Source organism: Tympanuchus pallidicinctus, unplaced genomic scaffold, assembly GCF_026119805.1.
Source record: "Tympanuchus pallidicinctus isolate F22 unplaced genomic scaffold, pur_lepc_1.0 scaffold3, whole genome shotgun sequence".
Taxonomy (NCBI): domain Eukaryota; kingdom Metazoa; phylum Chordata; class Aves; order Galliformes; family Phasianidae; genus Tympanuchus; species Tympanuchus pallidicinctus.
Window position 1 is genome coordinate 54,170,876 of NW_026294747.1, and position 21,456 is coordinate 54,192,331.

Genomic DNA, 21,456 nt, shown 5'->3' on the forward strand with positions numbered 1-21,456 from the left:
AGCTCCATGTTAGGACTTATACCAAGAGCAGAGAGGCAGGGAGGAAGAAGTGAATGTGCATTGACCCTTTAAGTCCAAAGTCACTTGGCCCCGGTCCCAATTAAGACCACACTGTAGCAAGCACATATCTAATCTCCAAGAGGCCACTCCAGGCCTCCCATTTAACATTTAAAAGTTGTTTCTCTTCTCAGCTTCAGGTCCCCGGAGTGTTCATGTCTCACAGCACAACCAACCACATCCACATTTTTCAGATGTGTATGAACATTAAAAATAACCCCCGGGCTTCTCTTCAAACAGGGATGAGATCAAGCCTTCGAACAGCCCATTGTGATTCCGTGTCAATTTGCAGTGATCCTTGGGGGAGAAGAGAAGGGCTGGGATAAGAGGGAAAGGTAATTTGTAATGGGAAAAGTGATGAAACATCCAATCCTCTCCTCACTGTGTAGCACAACCACTCCTCACCTTCTGGAGAGCTGCCTTGCAGGAGGGTGTCTGCAAAAGAGTGGAGGAAATTCCAAGCATGGCTGAGGGAGGGTGGCTGTGCACAAGAGGCAGAGCATGGCCAGGGTGCATGGCTTCAGAGGTGGGACCTTGGGACCTGATGCAGAGCGGCCAGTTGGGGCCTCTTGCACAGCATCATTCCTTTAGCTGATTAGGGAGGAATGCAGCGGGAGAGCCACGCCTGCAGTGCTGGGGAATCCAAAAGGGAGGGGGAAAGAGGAGGAAGATGTTGTGCTGCTTGAAGAGACAACAGGGAGAGGCGTTCCTGATGCGTGGGTTTAATTACAGCTCTATCTGTGTGCTTGGAAAGACAAAGGGAGGCACAAGGGTGCAAGAGGAGAAAGCTGTGGTGTCCTTGAGGAGGTGACCTTGCGCCATGCCTTGGGTCTGGGGGCCAGCAGGGGCTCCTGGCTTTGCACACACCTTGGGGCAAGGGGAGCTGCTCAGGGAGTCCTACCTGCAGGGTTATTCAGCTTGCATTTTTTGGAGTCTCATTTTGCTGTATTGCCAGGATAAATGAGGGGGGAATATATATATAAATTTAAAGGTATATATATATAAGGTATATAAGCTGCTGCCCCTCCCAGTACCAAGGGATTTGCAAGTGGATTTCTGGAAGTCAAAAGGAGTTCAAGACCTGGGGTTGTTGTCCAGACTGGGAAAGATTTCCGAAGGGAGCTCACCTTTCACAGTTTACATACCGCTATTTTTTTCAATAATTCTCATTGCCAGATGGATCAGGCTTGAGGAAACCAAATAAAAGCCATTTCTTTATCGGCAGCTGACTTCGGGGCGATGTGAGAGGAGGGAAGAAAGGCTGGGCAACGCCACAGGGACTCACGCAAACAGTGGGAAGAGCGAAGGGGCTGCATTTCCCAGTGTCACCCCATGCTCACTTTGGGGTTGCCTGTGCATCTCAGAGAGCAGCCCTGGAGGAAGCACTGCACAGCCCTGCACTGCTTGTTTGTTTAACACAGCGCTCTGCTCGCCAAGGGAAGGCTTAGAGGGAGTTTGGCCAAGAGGAAGGGGAATTTTTGGAAGATCCAGAAAGAGGCAGGAAGCTTTCTGGTTTGTTTTTCTTCTTTTTTTTTTTTTTTTTCTTTTTTTTCCCCCCAATAATTTATTTTTTCATTGATTTTGGCCTGTTAAGTATTCTCTCTCCTCCCACTCTCGGACGTAGATAATAGAAGCAAAGGACAGCAGACGAGAGGGGAAACATTTCTTGACAAGAGAGACAGGGACAGGTCAGGCCCCAAAAATGCCCATTTATCCTGCAAACCAGAAAGAAACCATCCTCTCCTCCACCATCACCTCCTCAGCAAACCCTATCCAAAATGTAACATTCAGCAGTGAGCAGAGGGAAGGCAAATCCATCTCACTGCATTGCACATACCCTCTGCAGCCCTGGCTCCAGCACCTCCAGCTGCTGGTGCTATGCACGGATGGGTGCCTGGAGGCACAAGGAGACATGGCTGATGCAAGGAAGCTCTCAGCAGAAGGGCAGGGGAGGACAGGAGAGGTCTGCTGCAACGATTGGATGAGCTCTACCCATCCTCCCTGCTTTCTTCAAATCTTCCCAGTTCTGCCTCCCTTCTGCATGGGGTGAGAGGATGGTGTGCACAGGGAGAAGGCACAGGGGATGAGGAGAACCCAAAAAAGTTTGTGTAGTGACACAGGAACATGCACAGACACAAAGAATGTGTGCTCAATTGCTTTCAGCCAGGGGATTCCTTGTGGTAGGTCCTACTGACAGGGCAAAGCTGTGCAGTCCCTCATGCTGACTGTACAGGAGACTATCGGGACACTTCTGCCATCTGGTGCTGATACAGGTGGCAGTGATAAACTCAGGAACAAGGCTGAATAGGGCAAATTTATGGGGGTAGCTCAAACTAATAGGATCACCACCTTTCTTCTGGCTCCTGAAAAGACATTCCATCCTTTTCCTTCATATCCTTCTCTTTGTTCTCCATCCCGCCTCCCTTCCAGCCATCCAGCCACCATTTCTTTCATCTCTCAAGTCTCTCAAGGGCTCTCCAGCTGCAATCACTACCAGAGTCCTTCTCCTCCAGCTTCTATCCTGGCTTTGCTCCAGCTCCCACCCTGCTGTCTCCATTCCCAGAGCCGGCTCCCTTCCTTGCAGGCTGAGGACCAGTTTTCCAGCTGTATCCTCCTGGTTGCTCCAAATTGACCAGCTGTGCTCCGCATTTTCAAGTTTTTGCTCCTTTGCCCTCATGATTCAGATCTTTCCCTGTATTTTTCCATCTTCTCACCCATTCCTTGCACTCCACGCAGCACGCAGAATTATGCTGTGAACAGTGTCAGCTCCCTTCTGAAGCCACCCTTTACCAAGGTGCCTACAAAAGGCATGAATAAGGCTAGTCATGTGCTAAGACCTCTGGCCACACAATTGTTTCTCATTATTTCTTAGCTCTCCTCATTCTGTCTGTCATCATCTGAGGGTTCTTGTCTTCAGCTGCAATGGGGCTGCTTGCTGGCACACAAATATCTTTTCATTTGGAGCAGCCCGTGACAGGGCCTCTTCAGCATTAGAAAAAATGGAGATAAATAGCTTACAGTGCACCTCACCCTTGTGATCACTGCAGGAACACAACTAATTAGCAAGCCCATGGCATTCAGATTGTGAATATCGCCAACTTTAGCAAAACATTCTGTCATCCCCTGCCCATGGCCCTCCAAACAGCCATCAGCTGCTTATGGTGCTCTTGGTTGCTATTACAGAGGACAGAGGACAATATGGGCAACATTGGATTCAGCAGTAATTTTGATGGATGTGGAGCAATGAAGGTTAATTAAAAGAAAGAGACGGAGGAAAAAATGAGCAGGTTGCATCAGCTGTGTGTCAGAGCACATTTGGCATGAGTTCTTCCTGCCCCATGGCATCTGCAGAGGAGGTAGCATAAAGCCTCTTTCCTAAAATAGCTGAACCACCACGCACAAGACTTATCCAAGTCAGGATCATAGCAAGCACAAATTACTGCACATTGCAAAATATTTCACATTTCATTCTAGGGAGAGGGGGTCAGCCTCCCATTGCTTGATGAGCCATCATGTGCGCCCTGCCAGCAGCTGGAGAGCTAATTACAGCCCCACGCCTGCCCCACGGGTCCTCATTCCTTTTCCCAGGAATGGGAAGAGAGGTCCCTGCTCACACCACTCTCCCAGTTTAAGAATTAGGCTTGGCTGTTCTGTTTTGTTTTTCCTTTCTACATGTACGCAAACATAGAGCTAAAACCTGGGAGTCCATCTGCCAGAAAACAGTTGGAAGTGGTCACTCTATATAAACTCCATTAAAAAGTTAATGGAGTTTACTCCACTAAAAATGTGTGCTGCCTCTTTGTTAGCTTTTTTTCCAGTTTTATTTCTTGATTGATTTTCTCCTGGTTTTAAAACCATGTTCTCTGAGACAAGGAGCTTCTTTTAGGCAGCTTTAAGTGGTGCCTCAAGGACAATGTAGCAGGGACACAGGCAAGCAGAAGTGGGTTTTGAGATCCAGAGGGAAACTGAGAACTCCCTCAGAGGAGTCTGGAGCAGATAGCTTAGGAAAAGAGCAAGTGATGTGGGTGGGGTTCTTTCAGAGGTCCTCAACTTGACAAAAATGTGATAGGTTTCTACAGAATGATAATTGCTGTCCTTTTTGAGACCTGTGACCTCCTGGTGCACCTTCAAGCTCTGCCTCCTGGCATTGTGCCATGCTATCAGCACTCAAGTCCATGTTCACACAACCCTACGTGAGGTTTCCACAATTCTGCCATACAAACTCCTTGACAACAAGTTGCAGTGGACAGATAATCTCATATATCAGCATTGCAGATGGTGAAAATGGAGTGCTGGGTGTGTAAGGATGCCAGTTCCTGCAATATGGCTCAACGGCCCTGATCCCACATTGTCACAGTGTGAGGGTTTGGACTACCCAGCAGCTCACGTCCTCCTACCCTGAAGGGCACGCAGAGGCAGAGGCAGCGTGGAGGACTGTAGCATGGCAGACAAATTTCAGCCTCAGTCAAAAATCGAGTTGTCCTCCCTAAGAACAAGGCAAGGATCTTGCCTTCCTAGATGGCATCTATAGATGGCAATCAGAATGTGGTTCATTCCATGGGTCCAGCCCCAGGCAAGGTGGGGTCTCCAGGTGCCACAGCCCTCCTGCAGACCTGTGGGTCCAATGCTGCCATTGTGTCTTGATCACCTCCACCATGCAGAGCAGAAGGGTCCTTCTCTGAGCCTCGGTGTATGATAAGAGGCCCTTGGCAATGGATGGTGAAGACCAGAACCAAGCTGTCCCACCTCCCTCCAGGGTCCCAACACAGCCGTTATCTTTTCCCTTGTGCTGAGGTCACAGATGAGAGCTCCTGGGATTTCAGACAGGGACCAGCAAGGCGCTCTTGTTTAGCTCAGCCACCCTTCAGTACCAGCTCTCTGAAAGACTGGGGCACTGCATCAGCACACAGGGTTTTATTTGTGCTAGATGACCGACTCTGAGCCCACCATCCAGACAGGATGGCTAATGTTATTGTTCTGCCTCAGCAGCGTGAGATTGAATTTCTGCACCTCTGTTTCTCTAAGTGTTGCCCATGCTCAGATGCAGAGAGGCCTTTTCCCTTACTCATTACACGCACTTGCAGCCTGCGGTGGCTGCAATCAGAGCAGGTTAAAAGAAATCCCAGCCCCGCTTTCCAAACCTGTACTTTAGGAATCAGAAAGTATTTAGCCTCAGTGGCTATTTCACGCCAGCACCAAAAGCTCACATAGTAGCTATTGATAAAATATTCTGTTAGCACTACAGGGAGCTTTCTCTGATGGCCCAGCTGTGAGAACGTTTTCCAATGTTATGCACTGTGTGCCTATTAGAAATAAATGCGTTTGCTGAATTCTCAAAGAGCTGGCTCAACAATGTTGAGTATGGAATGGAGAGATGCCAACAAGACACAACTTCTGCATCGCTACTTAAGATTTTGAGCACATCGGCAATGTTCGGCATAAGCAATGTTCATCCAGATTTATGAAGGTGATGAAATCCAATTCATATCACTCTTTCCAATAGTAGAAGACCAGGATATTATCAGGTGACCTGACTGCATCCATCTCTCACATTTCCTCCTGGTTTCACTGTGTGCCCCATCCCTTGTGTTCACCATTTCCTTGGTTGTATGCTCCAGTGGCTAATCACTTTACTGTGATAAATGTGCTGCTTAATTCTGTCTTGTGCCTGTCTGCCATCAGCCATAGGTCCTTGCTCTGTCCTTCCCGTTCACAGGGCAGTGACAAAGGACAGCGGGGCCATCTCTTACTTCCCACGTCCTGCGGCGTGTCACAGGAGATGATGTACCATCCAACACAAATGACCTCTGCTTTTCTCTGAATCTGTAATGTGACATTCTAATGTACCTTGTAGGAACAGGCCCAGCTTACGGAGCAACCTGGGTCACTGTTATTATCCTAACTACCTCTTATCTAATCCCACATTCCTCTCTCTAACCAAAAAGATGTTTTAAATATCACAGATTACATGGAGTAGGGCATTAGGGTTACAGTTTTAAAACACGTCCAGAAGATCTGCCCCTGCTATTCAACTCTTCCCTTTATCTCCCTTAGCCACTGACATTCATCAGTTCTCACAGCCTCTCAGATCTTTTCTGAAAGAGAAAAAATAGGCAAGGAGTGAAGTAGAGTGGGTGAGAAATGCTGGGAATACACATCATCCAATTGTGCTGCAGATCCACTGAGACTCAGGTACATCTCCACTGCTAGCTATAGAATTTCAAACACAGTGAGTATCGTAGAATCATAGAATCATGGATGGCTTGGGTTGCAAGGGACCTCAAGGATTATGAAACTCCAACCCCCCGGCCACATGCAGGGACACCAACCTCCACATTTAATACCAGCCCAGGCTGCACAGGGCCCAACCAACCTGCCCTTGAACACCTCCAGGGACAGGGCAGGGACAGGTACCTCACAGCCTCTAAGTCCTGTAGCAATTGGGTGTACCCAGCCAGGTAGGATAAGTGGTGGCTTGTCGTGTGGTCTATGGAGCCTTTGAGATTAGCTCCTGCAGATATCCATCCATCCATGATGGATATCTGTCCTTACCTCCTTCCGTGACAGATATCTATCCCTCCTTCCATTTGTCCAAGCCTCCATCCATCCACAATGGATGTCTAACTCTCTGTCCACTCATGATGGATGCCCGTCCCTCCATCCATGACATGTGGCCATAAGGGTGCAAACAACACAGACAGTGGCACAGGAGGATCTGGGACACGGTGCAGTTGCACTCGACCCACGCAATAGCAGCTGACACCCAGTGCAACAGCAGCTGAGCTTCCACACTGCTGCAGCTCTGCTGTGCTCCTCCGTGCGCACAGGCACGCTCTGTTGGAGGCATAAGAGAGAGTGTCCTTTCAGCCCTATTGCTTCAAAGTGGAGGGATGTTTTTCTGCAAGACTGCCGCAGGGACTTTCAGACAGGCGTCCCATTCATCTGGAGGTCAATTAATGTAGGCACCTTTGGTGGTATTTTCAGAAGCCCCCAGATACCAGAGGGCTTTGAAACACTGCCTCGCAAGCACAGAGCCAGGCTCTGTGAATACCTGGACCCACACAGCAGCACTGAAAGCCAACTAGCTTACGGGCCCCTGGTTTTGACAAACACTCATTTTGCTCTGCTCTCCATATACCACTTCCCTGAAAGAAAGAAGGGCTGGTATAATTGAGGCGCCCTAATTTGCTGGTTGCACTATTACCCATATGCAAAAACTCTACTTTTCTCACAGCCATGGTGTTGAAAGAGCAACACTGTGCAAGAGAGCAGTGGTAGCTGGGGGAGACAAGGACACACTGTAAGGTAAAACCTATTTTTTCTCGCAGCCCAACCCCATTCCTCTGTCCTTTGAAACATCTCTGCTCAGAGTGCCAAAGAGATAACATCAGAAGAAAACAACTGTCACTTGAATCTCCCGGAGAAAAGGCCAAACCTCCCGCACTCTCTGTACAGTTTACATAGGGGAAAAATGAAATGAAATGAAATAAAAACATGCCTTGACTTGGCAGGTCTGCTCCTATGAACCCAGAAGGATGTTTGACCTTCCAGACGAGCACAGCATTCTCCTGGCACTTCCAGAGAAAGGCTTTGCAGTTCTGGGAAGTCTGGGGAGGGATTCAGAGAGGGCACTCAGCTCTCTCAACAAGCAAACAGGCCAGACTGGGAGACCAGAGGAGCCCAGATGGGTAGAAATGAAACAAGATGTTTTTACCACCCTGGGATTTACCATGGCTATCAGTGTTTCCTGACAATAACTTGTTTGGATAAGGCTCGTGATTGGGTTGTGTCTGGAGAAGAAGGAAGAGCAGCCGAAGCATTAACACTGTCCTCTTGCCATGCTGGTCCCTTAGAAAGTGCTCCTGGTGCAGACTTGGCAGCAGCCCGCAGGATGCTGAATGAAAGGGACATTTAGAGCTCAGGCTCGGGACAAACGATGCTAATGATAAATCCATCCCCCGGCGCTGCGCGGACACGGATGTCCACAGCTAAAATAAACAAATGGTCCGGGCGAGCTGACAGGCTTGTTTAGATTCTGCTCGGGATAAATCGCAGTGCCCTTTGATCCCGTGATGTTTTTGGCGCCTGTGTTGCTGTCTAGCAGCAGGGTATATTTTTCTGTCCCGAGAAGCAAGTGGATGCAGCTGCCTATAGCTGATTTATAGTAGGAAGCGATTCACAGGAAATCAAAGCTTCTCACACAGTCAGAATCGCTGTCTTTTCACCTCCACCATCGATGCAATGATTAGAGCTCTAGGGACTTTGGTGAGGAAGATCAGCAAAGCGTTCTGTGCTTAGCATAAATCATTTTCTGCTGTAACTCACGAAGGTTGCTCGCAGTGGGCTGCACCTGCCTGTACATCCTGGTGCACAGGCACTGACAGCAAGTTTGTTCAATCTCAATCCAGAGGTATGAAATCCACATTTCTGTGCTCGCTGCAGCAATGTGCTGGGCAGCAAAATGAAGGCAATATGCAAGAATACCAAATACCGTACCAAAATGTGCTTATCACACACGCACTGCATTACCAGACATGTAATTTAAGAGCTGGTTACTGCTTGCAGTTTCTGATAACTGCTCACATCAGCTCAGAAGTTGATGAAGCACGTGTTTATTACTGCAAAAACTTGAAACCCCATGGGACATTCAGCAAATATCTCCGTGCCTCTAAGAGAAGATTTGGCTCCTGTTGCATCCACTGTGAGTGCAAAGCTGAGTGAAACGAGGAGGATTTGCCATCAGCATAATCAGAAACATGGCAAAAGGGAAGGATGGGATTAAGGCTTGGCTGCTGGTAAGCATATGTCACTTCAATTAATCGTGCGGAAATTTCTATGCTCGAGATAGCGATAAAAATCAAATAAAAGAAGTGTGAAAACTCAGCTCTGGAGTACATGCCTGGCTAGTTAAATATAGAGGTGTTTGTATGCATACACACAGGTCCACACTGAATGATTATTAATATAAATAAAGGTTCAGGTCTTCGGGTTAGAAAAGCCAATTAAAGCCCCAGGCTCCTCCTTGCTTTCCCAAGATCTGGCTCCTGGGGTGAGTTTTCAGCCACTCTGACATCTCCACACTCTCCAAGCTTGAACAGTGCCAGTGTTCAGGCATTTATCTCTATTAACCCATGACCTTGCACAGCTCACTTCTGCACAGCTTGACCCATGCAAAGCCGCTGACCTGCTGTTCTTGAATCACTTTGGGTTTTCCCCTCTGTTTCATCCCCCTGGTTTCAGGAGGGGTGTCTAAAACCTGGGGAGAAGTTCTATTTGGAGGAGTTGTTCCTAAAAATTGCATTCTGAGACCTACAGTCCTATGGGCCCATGATAGACTGCAAAGGAGGGACTTACAGAAGCTGAGAGGTTGCAGAACTCTCTTATCATGAAGAGAAAAGGCTGGGTAAGCAACAAGTATGCCAACCCTGCAGCAAATGCATTGTCAGGGGCATGGGAGCACACACAGAAGCATCAGTGTAGGGGGCACTTATAGCCACATCCCTGGCATGTACTTGATACCTCTGAAAAGCAGGAAATTACTTAGCTGGTCAAGCTGCACCACTATCGTGCATTTTATTCTCTGGATCAGGCACCAGCCAAACCCCCGCCCAACAGGACCGCATTCACAAGGCCAAAGACAGACTGGGGCATGCTATATAGCAGTTCATTGCTCTGCACCCATTGGTCCTACGTGCACACCCAGAAGAACTCCTTGTAGATCAAGGAGAAGAATCCAATGATCTAAGCACAGGGAAACAGAAGCGGCTGTTTTAATCTTTTTGCAGAGAAGGCAGGATCTGACCATACCTGAAAGCAGAGGAGGCTGTGGGAAATTCCAAGAACTGCAATCTGCTCCATCCTCTGGGCACTTAGTGGCTTGCTCTAATCAGTGCAGCTCGCCAACTTCTCTTTTATTTTTGCAAACCACTTTCTTTGTAGTGGATATTTGGTTTGGGAATTTTTTTTTTTTTTAAAGATTGCAGTAAGTTACATTTGTTGGCATTTGCAGCAAGGATTCAAACTAACCCAGCAAGCCAGGATATTTCTCCAGGAAAAGAATGACAGTGATACAAGAAATCTTACCCCTGTGCTTTGCCTTTCATCAATGTGAAACCAAAATTCTTACACCCTGGGCTAATTCCAGAAGAGAAAATTGCAGCAGAATGACTTTTTCATAACTTGGAATAACTGCATGTAAAAAGATTCACTTGCCTTCCTACCCTGGGATGCCTTCCTATTCGGAGTGGTTAGCAGGAAGTCTTTTTCCCCCAGTCCCTTTCCCTCCCATTGGCAATATTGTCTTTCAAAACATATGACATGTTCATTTGATTTTCCTTTATTTTAACTGGAAATTTGATCTCTTTCATGATTGGGTGGGATGCATTTAATTAATTAAAAAGCAAAAACAACCTTTCTTATGCCATATTCTCAACCATTATGCCATATTTCTCAACCATTCTTATGCCTTTTTAAACAGTGCTATAGTGGTCAGATCAGAAAAGCACGAGCCATGAGCCAACAGTGTGCCTTGTGGCCAAGAAGGCCAATGGGATCTTGGGATGCATTATAAAGAGTGTGGTCAGCACGCTCCTTAGGGAGAAAGGGAGATGACCCAGAGAGGCTGTGGAGCCTCCTTGACTGGAGATGTTCAGAACCCACCTGTGCAACCTACCCTGCCAGGGGTAGGGAACTGCATTAGCAGGGGTTTGGACTGGATGATCTCCAGAGGTCCCTTCCAGCCCTTGCGGTTCTGTGATTTTTTAGGGCAGAAAAAAGTATGGATTTTGGTTTTATACATCAACACATATTTCTCTTCTGAAATTCATGGTAAGGTTGCCAGCATGAGCCTAGAATGGGGATAGGAAGCGAACAGTCAACTGTTCTTCCAGAACTCTTCTGGCCTTGTTCTGATCAGCAGATGTGGATCCCTATTCTTCGGCATAGCTCCAGAATTAAAGAGGACATAACAACTGCAAAATATGGCCCTGAGACTCCACCCAGTTCTCACAAACATGCCCAAATACACGTATTTACCAAATAACAGTTCAAGTACTTTATTTTACAGCTCTCTTCCATGCCAGTACTGAAGCAGACACGCATGTCAGTTCAGCCTCCATAGGAAAAACTCCCTAAAACCTACTCAGTCAAAAACATGGTTTCCCATGTGAGACTATGTGAAATAAATTTAGGTGTCTGCATGTGAGCTAGGTCTCTAAACTCCTGTTATCACATCTGAAATATTAGAAAAACCTATAATAGGTTTATATATATTAAAATACAAGGTAACATTGCCAAGTGAGACAAGAATAAGGACAGCAAATCATCCATTGTCATCTCCAAGTAGTGGAAGAGCATCAGGTAGACACCAATAATCTAAAAAATTCAAGACAGAACACCACATAATAATTAGAATTGTTGAACCAGAAGGATTTCCTCTACTTTATCTACTATTTTAATACGCTTTAACTCACATTTCAGAAAAAAAAAAAAAACAACTCTCCAATATTTGGAAGATTTTAAGAAACCTTATATTGCAACCTGAAATCCTTCAGCCTGTACCTAAGAGACAAGACTATTGAAGAGGTTAAGTTCTTGGTAGGTAAAGTTCTTAGCAAGCAATCTTTTCTCACTGAGTTGGCCTCTTCAGGTTTCTATTTCTGCTGCTAATGAGGTTCCCACAATCTCCAGGAAGCTGGTCTGAGTTCTAATTAAACAAGACTTGAGGAACTATTCTGCCAAAGTAAGCGCTGGATCTGCCCACCCTGTTGACTGAGTAATGCAGCCTGGATACATGCAGGCTGAAAATGTAAATCCTATATTGACATGGAGAGTCATATTCTCCAGTGAGGGTGCTTTCTACAGCTGCAGCATTTATTAAAATTTTGCCACCATCCAAAAACAACACTCATAACTTGAAAAGTCCCCAAGGCTGGAGAGTCTTCCAGGACTCTTCTGGCCATGTTCTGATCAGAGGTCTGGGTTCATTTGACCTCTTGAACATGGTCCCAGACATTAAGGAACAGGACCCTGAAAAAATACAGCCTTGGATTCCATCCAGTCCTTTACATAAAGTACACATGCACTTAGGTTTACTGGTATTAGAACATCCTCACGAAGCTGCAGAATTCCAAAAGCAGCCATGGCATAAGAATGAGGACTGAAAATGCCTTTTTGGCCTTAGGTACAACATGTCTCCATGAATTTTCCAGTTCTATTTAATACTTAGTATATGCATTTAGTTATTACCAAAACTACTTTAATAGGCAAATTCCTAAATGCTTTCATTCGCTCTAAATCAAAATGTCAAGCTATCCATTTGATGGAAGTTGAAATTGTGCCTTCCCTGTGAGTATCACTGTAAGAAAAGGAGATTATTAAAAAAATACAAAACCAGCTTCTGTTGGATTCCCAGCGCACACAGATTTTTATTGTCTTTTTTTGTGTGTGCTGGGTCCTCAGGAGGGCCAGCAAAGAGCAGTGGTGTAAATCTGCAAAGCAGAGACAAGATAAGTGTCCATCCCCAGCCAATACAAACTATGCAGTCTGTGAGCACTCAGGCATGTAACAGTGCATGCAGACCCTGGCCAGACAAAGGATTCCCAGCCAGTGCTCTCAGACAGTCCCATAGTCCCCAGCCAGTCCATCCAGAGGAGAAGCAATCTCCACACAGCCTGAGACGTAAGAAAACAGCCTGTGCGTGTATATTGAAGGAATATGTTCATATTCAAGCCAGCCAACACCAAAGATGGTGGAGAACATTCAACTTCCTTGAGCTCTTCCATGGAACACACCACATGCCCATGGTACATGGCTAGGAGCACGTTTTTCCCAGAAGGGGCTGATACAGGGTAGGAGAAAGGAGGAGAAAGTTCACGTTCTCTTCTCTGTACCTGCCTCAGATTATGTTTTCTCATGAAGGGGACTGCCAGATGGCCTGTGCTTATATAGGCCTGCATGAGCTGACAACAGGAGAGGACTTTCAGGCTCAAATCAAGGGCTATGCATAGCACAGTAAAACTGGAAAAAACCTGGAAATATTCCTTTTCCTTGCAAAATATTTTAAAGGCTTTTTGGTGATAAAGCAGTGTTATCACAGGAACTGAGAGCCTGTGAGGAAATATTAACAATATATATAGTCAGATCAGCAAGATGGTGTGAGCAAGGAACTGCTGCACTACATGGCTTGCTGCTTGCTCCTAATGCACATCAAAGTAGCTGCATAGAATGGGACCAGGGAAGCAAATTGATGGCATTAGCAAGATGCAGGTCTGGAAATACCCTGCTCCAAACCAGCAGCAATCAGGGAGCCAAGAGGCACAACACTGAGTGTGGAGAAGGGCAGACTGCTAACCCAGTTTCTCCACAGCCTTCATAATCCCAGTCCAAGCTCCTCTGGCATAGGTGGATGGACTCCCATCGACTTTTTCAGGGCTTGAATTCAGCCTTTCAGGAACCAAGACAAAAGAGCAAGAGCTGGTCTTTAATTGATGACTCATCCATCAGCACAGCTCAAACTCATTTTGACAAGAAGAGGGAAAAACCCACAAATTAAGTGACCATCGCCTGCCTTCCCCTTTCTTGCTGATTGTAAAGGAGAACTTTTGACCTTTCTGGCTCATACACCATGGCTTGGCAGGAGCCGGTTGCTCACCCCAGCTGAACCATGCCATGCATGTATCCCCATACAAGAGGTGCCTTTCACGTGCTAAATGATCCTTCTCTCTCTGCTTTGCTCCATCACAGCCCTATAGGGACACACAATGGCACAGCTCCCTGGTGGAGACTCTCATTAGGAGCCTCTGGTTAGGGATGAAAGACTGGCTAGATCATCCTGCTGTCATTTGTGCTTCATGCTGATTTCCAGAAGAGGCTGGTGGGAAGCACAAGTGTTCTCCTGTGGGATTTTTACCTCCAGGTGAGATGACCAGCAGCAGATACACTTGCATAGAGCATGGTTAGGATGCTGGCAGTGGGGTCTGAGAGCAATAAAAGACTGCATGGGATTGCATCTTTAGTGGGAGTCCAGAATCCTGCAGACAGGTCAGGAATTTTGAGGACACTTCAAGGTCTCAGAGCACGCCTTGAAAACTTCAAGCCCTTCCTAAATTAGAAGGGTTAATTGAACGCAAGGATAGGCCCTCTGCAAACTTCCTAGCAGAATGAAGGGTGACAGTTTCTGGGTTAAGGGGTTTGGGTTGCAAACCACTGGGTACCTTTGGGATACATGCATGGAGACATAGCTCCTTGGTACAGGAGAGGGCTCTTCCTCCAACAGAGTCTAAGTTGGCATTCCTCCAAACCTACAACCAAAATATTGTCCAGAGGTGGCATTTCCTGGCCTGATATATAATCCCCTTGCCTCACCAGGAGCACAGAAATTGTTGGATAGAGGCTGCTAACCATGTGCAGTTATTGTGTCTGGTTTTAATTCAGGGATGAACCATAGAAAGGGGCAAATACCATCACAAAACCCATAGATTTAACACCTTGATCTGGTTCTTGGTCTGCCTTTCAGCCAAATCCGGAGAAAGAATAAGCTGCAGGTGATGCTGAACAAGCATTTTGCTGAACAAGCAAATAGGATATATATTGCAGGTCCCTTGGAGACCAGTGCCACGCTCCTGCCTTGGAGTGGGGAGATGCTGACAAGTCCTTGCTCTTGAAAAGATGGAACTGCCCAAGCAGCTCAGCCTTCTGTATCTGTGGATATGTCATTGTAGCTCAGTAATTAAAACAAAGTCCTGTACTACCATATTCAGTTCTATTTTCCAACAACTGCCAGGGGTTAGGATTTACTGACAGCTCACCACCATCATCAAGAACAGCTTCCACCATAGATTTTAAGCATCTGAGACGTATTTGATACCTCGTTTGAGGTTCTCTCCCAGAACCCCATGCACCTAGAAAGAGAAACATCTGTTCCTCAGGACTTTCCTTGCTGTCATATGGTCCTTACTAAGTGCCTGTCCCCAGGCACAGCCAGGATCCACACTGATAAAAAGGAGAGGGGTGGGAGCCCAGCTGGGCAGCAAGCCTGGCCAGCTGCAGGCACCAGAAGATGAAAGGCACATGTATTTTGCCAGGTGATCCCAATAGCATCTCAAAGCCCCGGCTCTCTCACTCTGGCTTTAGCCCCAAACCAAACAAACTGGTGCCAGTTTGAGGGCTGACTGATTTGAGCCTCTTGTTGTGTTTTCACAGTTAGCAGTCGACAGGAATTCAAAGGGAAAGAAAGAAAAAAAAATAGTAATAGCAAATTGATAAGATTCCTGACGGCTTTCTGGGGCTTGAGTCCCAGGGAAAGCAGGGCTGGTCCAGCACCAGAACATCAAAGTGAAGAGCGAGGGGAGCCGTCCCAGCTGGAGCCGGTGAGATAGCTGCCTGCTTGTTCTGTTTGCCTGTGGATAAGGGCACATCTGGGGACATTTGGAACCCCTGGGGCTGGAGCATCATCCAGCAACACCCAGGTCAGCAGCAAAAGGGCTTGAGGTCAAGAGGATTAGTGTGTATGGTGAGTGTGGGTTGATGGTTGGACTGGGTAATCTTAGTGGTCTTTTCCAACCCCAATGGTTCTATGATTCTCTGTGCATTTGCTCCAGGAGATTTTCTCCCCATCCAGCTCTGTAGTTCCATAGCCAGGAGATTAATCTTCCTTGCATCAGATCTGAGGAAAGACTTATGTTCTCAAACACTTGTCTCTGCCCCATCCCCCACACAGTTACATGATCAGAGTGAAATGCAGGCTTCTCTGGCAAGCCTCGTCTCAATCACAGCTTTTGAGAACAGGAGAAAAGCGGGATTGAGAGCATCCACCACACAGCTTGGCAGGGTCACTCAGTGCTGGAGGCAGCAATGCTCTGGCACCTGCCAGGTGCCCAGGGGGAACAGACAAGTGGATGGATAGCCAGAAAAGGGGCAAGGAGCTAGACAAGGATCTCTGAAACTGGCTACCTGCAAAGGCTGAGATGCACACAGCACATCGCTTTCCTGCGATGGCAAACAGTGCTGGCTGCAGGACAGGGGTTAATATTGGCATTGGACTCTGGAAATCCCTGTGGGTGTTCTGGCTGATGGCAGTCACTCTGATAAGGTGTGAAGAAAGAGGTCTGCTGGGCAGATGGGCTCTTACCATCTCCTGCCCTGTCTTCAAGGTAGATCAGCTTCAATAGCATCTTTAGGATGAGAAATTCTGCCTGTGTCTTCCTTGCCTGTCCCTCTCATCCAGACCAATCTGGTTTGGGCAGGAAAGGGATTCACTGTATAGCTTAAATAGCTTAATCCTGAAGCTCCACGAGTTGTTAAGAGAAGAATGCTGTCAGAAAGAAAAGTGGAAAAGCTGAACCAAATCGACCTCAGATAACAGAGGGGAGTAAAAAACTCTGTGTTGCAAAAGAACACTGTGTGACTCCTAAGCCCAGCTTTGTTTCCTCAGGATGCTGCAGGGCTGTAGCCTCACACACATTCATGGCATCACATCCAGGCAGCCTCTTGTTCAGACAAGCTCCATTGGATCTCCAGGGCTCAGACCTACAGGGATGGCCAAGGGTCACCAGCTCTGCTCTACGTAGGAAGAGAAGAAGGAAAGATGTTCTTGAACATCTCCAGGGCCAGTGACACCATCACCCCCCTGGGCAGCCTGTGCCAGTGCATCACCACTCCTTCTGGGAAGGAATGTTTCCTGAAGTCCAGCCTGAACCTCTTCTGGTTCAACTTAAAGCCATACCTCTTGCCCTACTCTCTCATTCTCAGCTGAAGGGGATGTGTCCTTTCATGACAGTTTATTGCCTATCAGGAACTGAGGACATCTCTCCCCTCAACACTAGTGAGGCGTGGAGATTTCTGGTGTGTTCGTGCAGCATGTCCCCAGCCTGTCTTCCTGCCAGTCTGCACAGACACAACCAGAGTCTGGGGATGCATGCCACCCACAGCAGAACAGCACGTTTCAGACCATGCCCTATTAAAAAGATCAGCAGTACAACACAGAAAACAATTAAAAACTGACAATGACAGATGAGTTCATTCCATCCAGGCTGGAAACACTGCTCATGCTTCCCAGGGCTGATGTCTGCCCTGGGGACCTCACCTCTCACTCCCAGAGGACTCATGTTGTGCTCTTTGCCCATCCTATGGGACAGCACGCTTGCACTCAGGACTGCAGGCTGTCAGCACGGAGCAGAATTGCTTTGACTTTACTGAGAGGGAGCACAAACATGACCTGCTCGTGCAGCCAGCAGGAAAGCATCCCTTTTTGTTTCCTAAAGATTATCGTCATCCTGCACCATCTGATTGCAAGTGTTGTTCCGCATGGAGAGCCAGCCCAAATCCAACTGTTAGCCCCGTAAATATTCCTGATGGCTTGCTTCAGTGCAAACCTCCTCAAGCCATTGCCCTCCCTAGCAGCAGACTCAGTGGCGACGTGCAGGGCAGCCTGAGCCAGAGCCTCCTGCCACAGTCAGCAAACAAGCGTGTTTTATATTAGGCACATTAAGAGGGAACAGTCCTGTTGCAAGGAATATTAAATTAAAGGAAAACAGCCAGGAGAAGGATTCAGTTCTGGTCGTACACAGAGGAACACAGGACCAGCTCTAGATTTGAAGCATGTGGCGGCCCATTGTAATTTCCTCGGTCCGTTTGAGCTGTCTAAAATTACAGTCACAGTTACAGTCGTGTTTCAGAACTCCAAACTCACTCTTATGTTATCTCCTCCACCACTCGGGGCAGTCGTGTTATGCCATAAAGTCCTTTATGCCATGACTGTGAAAAGGAAAATCCTCTGTGCTCCCAGGCAATTTGAAGGAACAGCACAGCCTCCAAGGTCTGTAAGGTCCCTCACTTATGGCACAGCATCAGCAATGCAAACCTTGCACTCCAGTACACCTGCCCTACTTCCTCACCTGGGCAGACCCTGACAGCATCACAGTCACTCTCCTGTTCCAGTTAATCCTCCCCAACCTCACAAGCCTTTTACAACACATTTTCTCCTTCCCTCCAGTCCCTATCCTCCTCCTGTCATCCTGAAGCACTCGTATGAAGTATGAGATGCTCCGGGTAGGAGTCAGAAATACCAATAGGAAATGCACAAACATCAGCCCTTCTCCATCCTTCCCTTGCTCTGTGGGATAGCTCAGCCATAAGCAGTGCTCAGGACTTGTGCAGAGCCTCTTGTAGTGTGAGCAACAACCCCTGGCAGCAGCAAGGGAACCAAAAAGCTGAAAGCAACACTGAGAAAAACGGAGGGGAAAAAAAAAAAAAGATTTTCAGCATATTTTAAAGCTGATCCCATGGAAAGAGTGGAACCACCAGCAGAACAAGCTGCACGAGAGATGTAACTCATCACATCCAGCATGCAGGTTTCCAGATGAAAACTTCCAGGGCTCATGATGCATGTATGCAAACACCACACAGATTTCAATGGAGAAAACAGAATCACAGAATCATTTGAGTTGGAATGAACCCTTAAAGGCCATCAGGCCCAACCACTCTGCAGTGAACAGGGACACCCACAGCACCATCAGGTGCTCAGAGCCCATCCAGCCTGACCTTGGGTGTCTGCAGGGATGGGACATCTACCACCTCTCTAGGAAACATTGCAAATTAAAATGCTCTTGAACACTTTTCAGGCCCTTTCAGCTGACACAGGAAAGAAGATGCTAATAAAAAGAGCAATGCACGATCGGGGTGAGGGCTCAAGAGATATTGCCCTTTGGCCCAGCACTGGTCTTGTGCTTGTATAGTTCCTGTCTTTAAAATAAATGAGTTCATGATGACAGCTTAAATAAAGGTTTTTACTTGTGCTGGGACAGGTGAGACAATTACTATCACTCTGCTGAATGAAGGTGCTCAGTTAAGCCAAAGCATTACTTGGTCAGGTTGCCATTCCACACGTGCAATGCCTCTCAAAGCAGACTCCAACACTGCAGGAGCCCTTCTACCTGCTTATGTCTATGTGTGGACATCTTAAATCAGGTCCATTCTGTAAACATAACCTAGGTCTATCTCAAGGCCAAACATATAACTTCCTGTTTAACCCAAGATTGCTCTATAGAACATACAGAAGCTAAGGTCAAGGAAATTCTGTATCCCTTTTGTGTTGTGTGGAGCAGATAGAAACTAGAATGACTCCTCTGGACCTTGTCTGAATGCAAGGTGGGCCCAGGGCTGCAGCAGTTAGATCTAAACCATATTCTTTGAGAGGCTTAACAGCTCTGGATGGAATAGTTGGCTCCCTGTAAAAGTAGAGCCAGAGGAACACTTCCTCCAGGGGTTTTGTTTTGTTTTCAAAACTGATGTTTAGATCCAAAGAACTGGCTTGGCCTTTACTCTTCTGCTAACAGCATTCACTGTGAGATGTACAGCATGCCAGAGAGCTCTAATGCCTTGCAGATCTGGGTTGTGTCATTCTGCAGTATTATTTACACAAAACTATTTAGAAATGCAGGGTAGAACTTGCTGAAGTGTGTGGAAGACTCATTTTATCTAATTTTATTCACCTTAAATAGGCACTCAGCTTAAAGATGACTCTCTTCATGGTTCTTCTGTAGTCCATAGCAGAGAGTATCATCTCTAGGAGGTAAGGTGCCCCTCCTACTGTGGACATCCATCCTGGGAAGAGGAAAACCAACTTCTAGAGGTGTATTCCTCTCCAGCAATCACAAAAACAGCTCTTAGAAGTTGCTTAGAATAGAATAATAGGATCATTAAGGTTGGAAAGATCCCTGAGATCATCTAGTCCAATCCAAACCATCCCCACCATGCCTACTAACCACAGAATTGCCTCCAGGCCTCCCTTTGGGAACTCAGGAGTTACTCCTCTCTCCCCATCCAGTGTTTCTGTGGAAAAGAAATTCAACTAAAAGCAAGAGAAAGCTGTCAAGAGGCTTTCAAGAAGTTCCTCGCCCTCTGCAGGATGCACACTGGCATCCTTGACAGAAATAAGCTGAAAATGAAGTGAAAGCAGCCCACCAGGAAATCACCGCGGTGGTGCCCGATGCCATACAACAGCTCCAAATACCTGGCCTTATTAGCATCAAAGACCACACGCCCAGAGGCAGATCATTTGCCCTTCATTAGGGCTGGGATTACACCAAGACTGTCTCATTAGATCTCAAACTCCACCAGATCAAGCTGGCCTGCCTGCCCCTGCACAGCAGTGAAAGTGTCCTCTTCATCTTCAGAGCTGGCTGTGCAAGATCCTCAGTGGCCTGACAGTAGTTTCCTCTGTCAGCAAAATCCCAAAGAAAAAAAAATAGAAAAAGAAAACAAGAAAGCTGCAGGGGGAGCAAACAGAAACGAGCTGGATAATCAGCTGCAATTCAAAGCAGGGAGGAGATCTGCTTTATAACTCTGATTTACCCACTGCATCGCAGAGCTTTCTGCTCTACAAATCCCATCCTGATGCACAACGAGTAAATAAATAATCCCTAGGATGAACTGAAAAAAATTAGTCTCTGCTGAACACTCTCATTTTCTGCAAGGTCTTTTAAATCACGCTAGCAAAGCTGAAATTATCTTTATTAGGAAAAGGTTGCCCAGTGAAGCTGTGGATGCCCCCTCCCTGGAGGCATTCAAGGCCAGGCTGGATGGGCTGTGAGCAACCTGGTCTAGAGGGAGATGTCCCTGCCTATAGCAACGGGCTGGAACTGAGTGATCTTAAAGATCCTTTCCAGCCCAAACCATTTGCAGCAATTAGACAGATTGATATGATGGGAAAGGCATTACTACAGAGGCGTGATGAAGGAAGGACCAGTATAGAATAGGTGCAATAGAAAGCAGCTATAAAGAAAGGGAAGAAGATTGCTTACCTGTATCAGAAGATTCTGGGTTTGCAGGAGAAAACTTCACCCAGGAAAGATCTCCAGAAAGAGATTTTTCCCTACGGGCAGTCAGCCCTTAAATGGGGTCTAAGAGAGATGCAGTCAGGCTCCACTCCTTCTGCTCACATAGCTGAACTGCCTTCAGCTGTGCTCTCAGGTGTGACCCAGTCCTTTCCCCAGGTGCTCAATCAGTGGTTCAGGCCGTGACTCAACAGGTCCCATACACCATGCTATGACTATTAGGATAATGGCCTGGCTGTAGACTGTTTAGTCTGTCATCTGCAAAATGAAGAATGACCAGTGGAGATGAACCTACCCAGTGTCCATCTGTGAGCCAGGTGGGAGCCCTCTCAGCCACATGCTGCCCAAAAAGGCTGACAATGTCCCTACAAGAGGCTGCTCTCAGCGCCCCAAACCTTTCCCTTCCCACAGCCCCCCAACCCAGAAGAAAGTATCAAGTGTGAATTAAAATCATAGAACAATTGGAAAGGACCACTAAGATCATCTAGTCCGACCACTGATCCATTATCACATTACTGCAAACCAAAGAAAATCTCACTTTAGAGGCAACATGCTTGGAAAAAGG

At 47.0% G+C, this 21,456-nt stretch overlaps 1 protein-coding gene across 1 annotated transcript in view; it reads right to left on the minus strand.

Annotated features, from left to right (window-relative positions):
- Positions 1–21,329, minus strand: part of LOC128086674 (inositol 1,4,5-trisphosphate receptor-interacting protein-like 1) — a 112,552-nt gene extending 91,223 nt beyond the window's left edge. The window contains exon 1 of the mRNA XM_052695542.1: positions 20,859–21,329. The gene's annotated coding sequence lies outside the window, so the exon portion shown is untranslated. The remainder of the gene's footprint in view (positions 1–20,858) is intronic.
- Between the last annotated feature and the right edge of the window lie 127 nt (positions 21,330–21,456).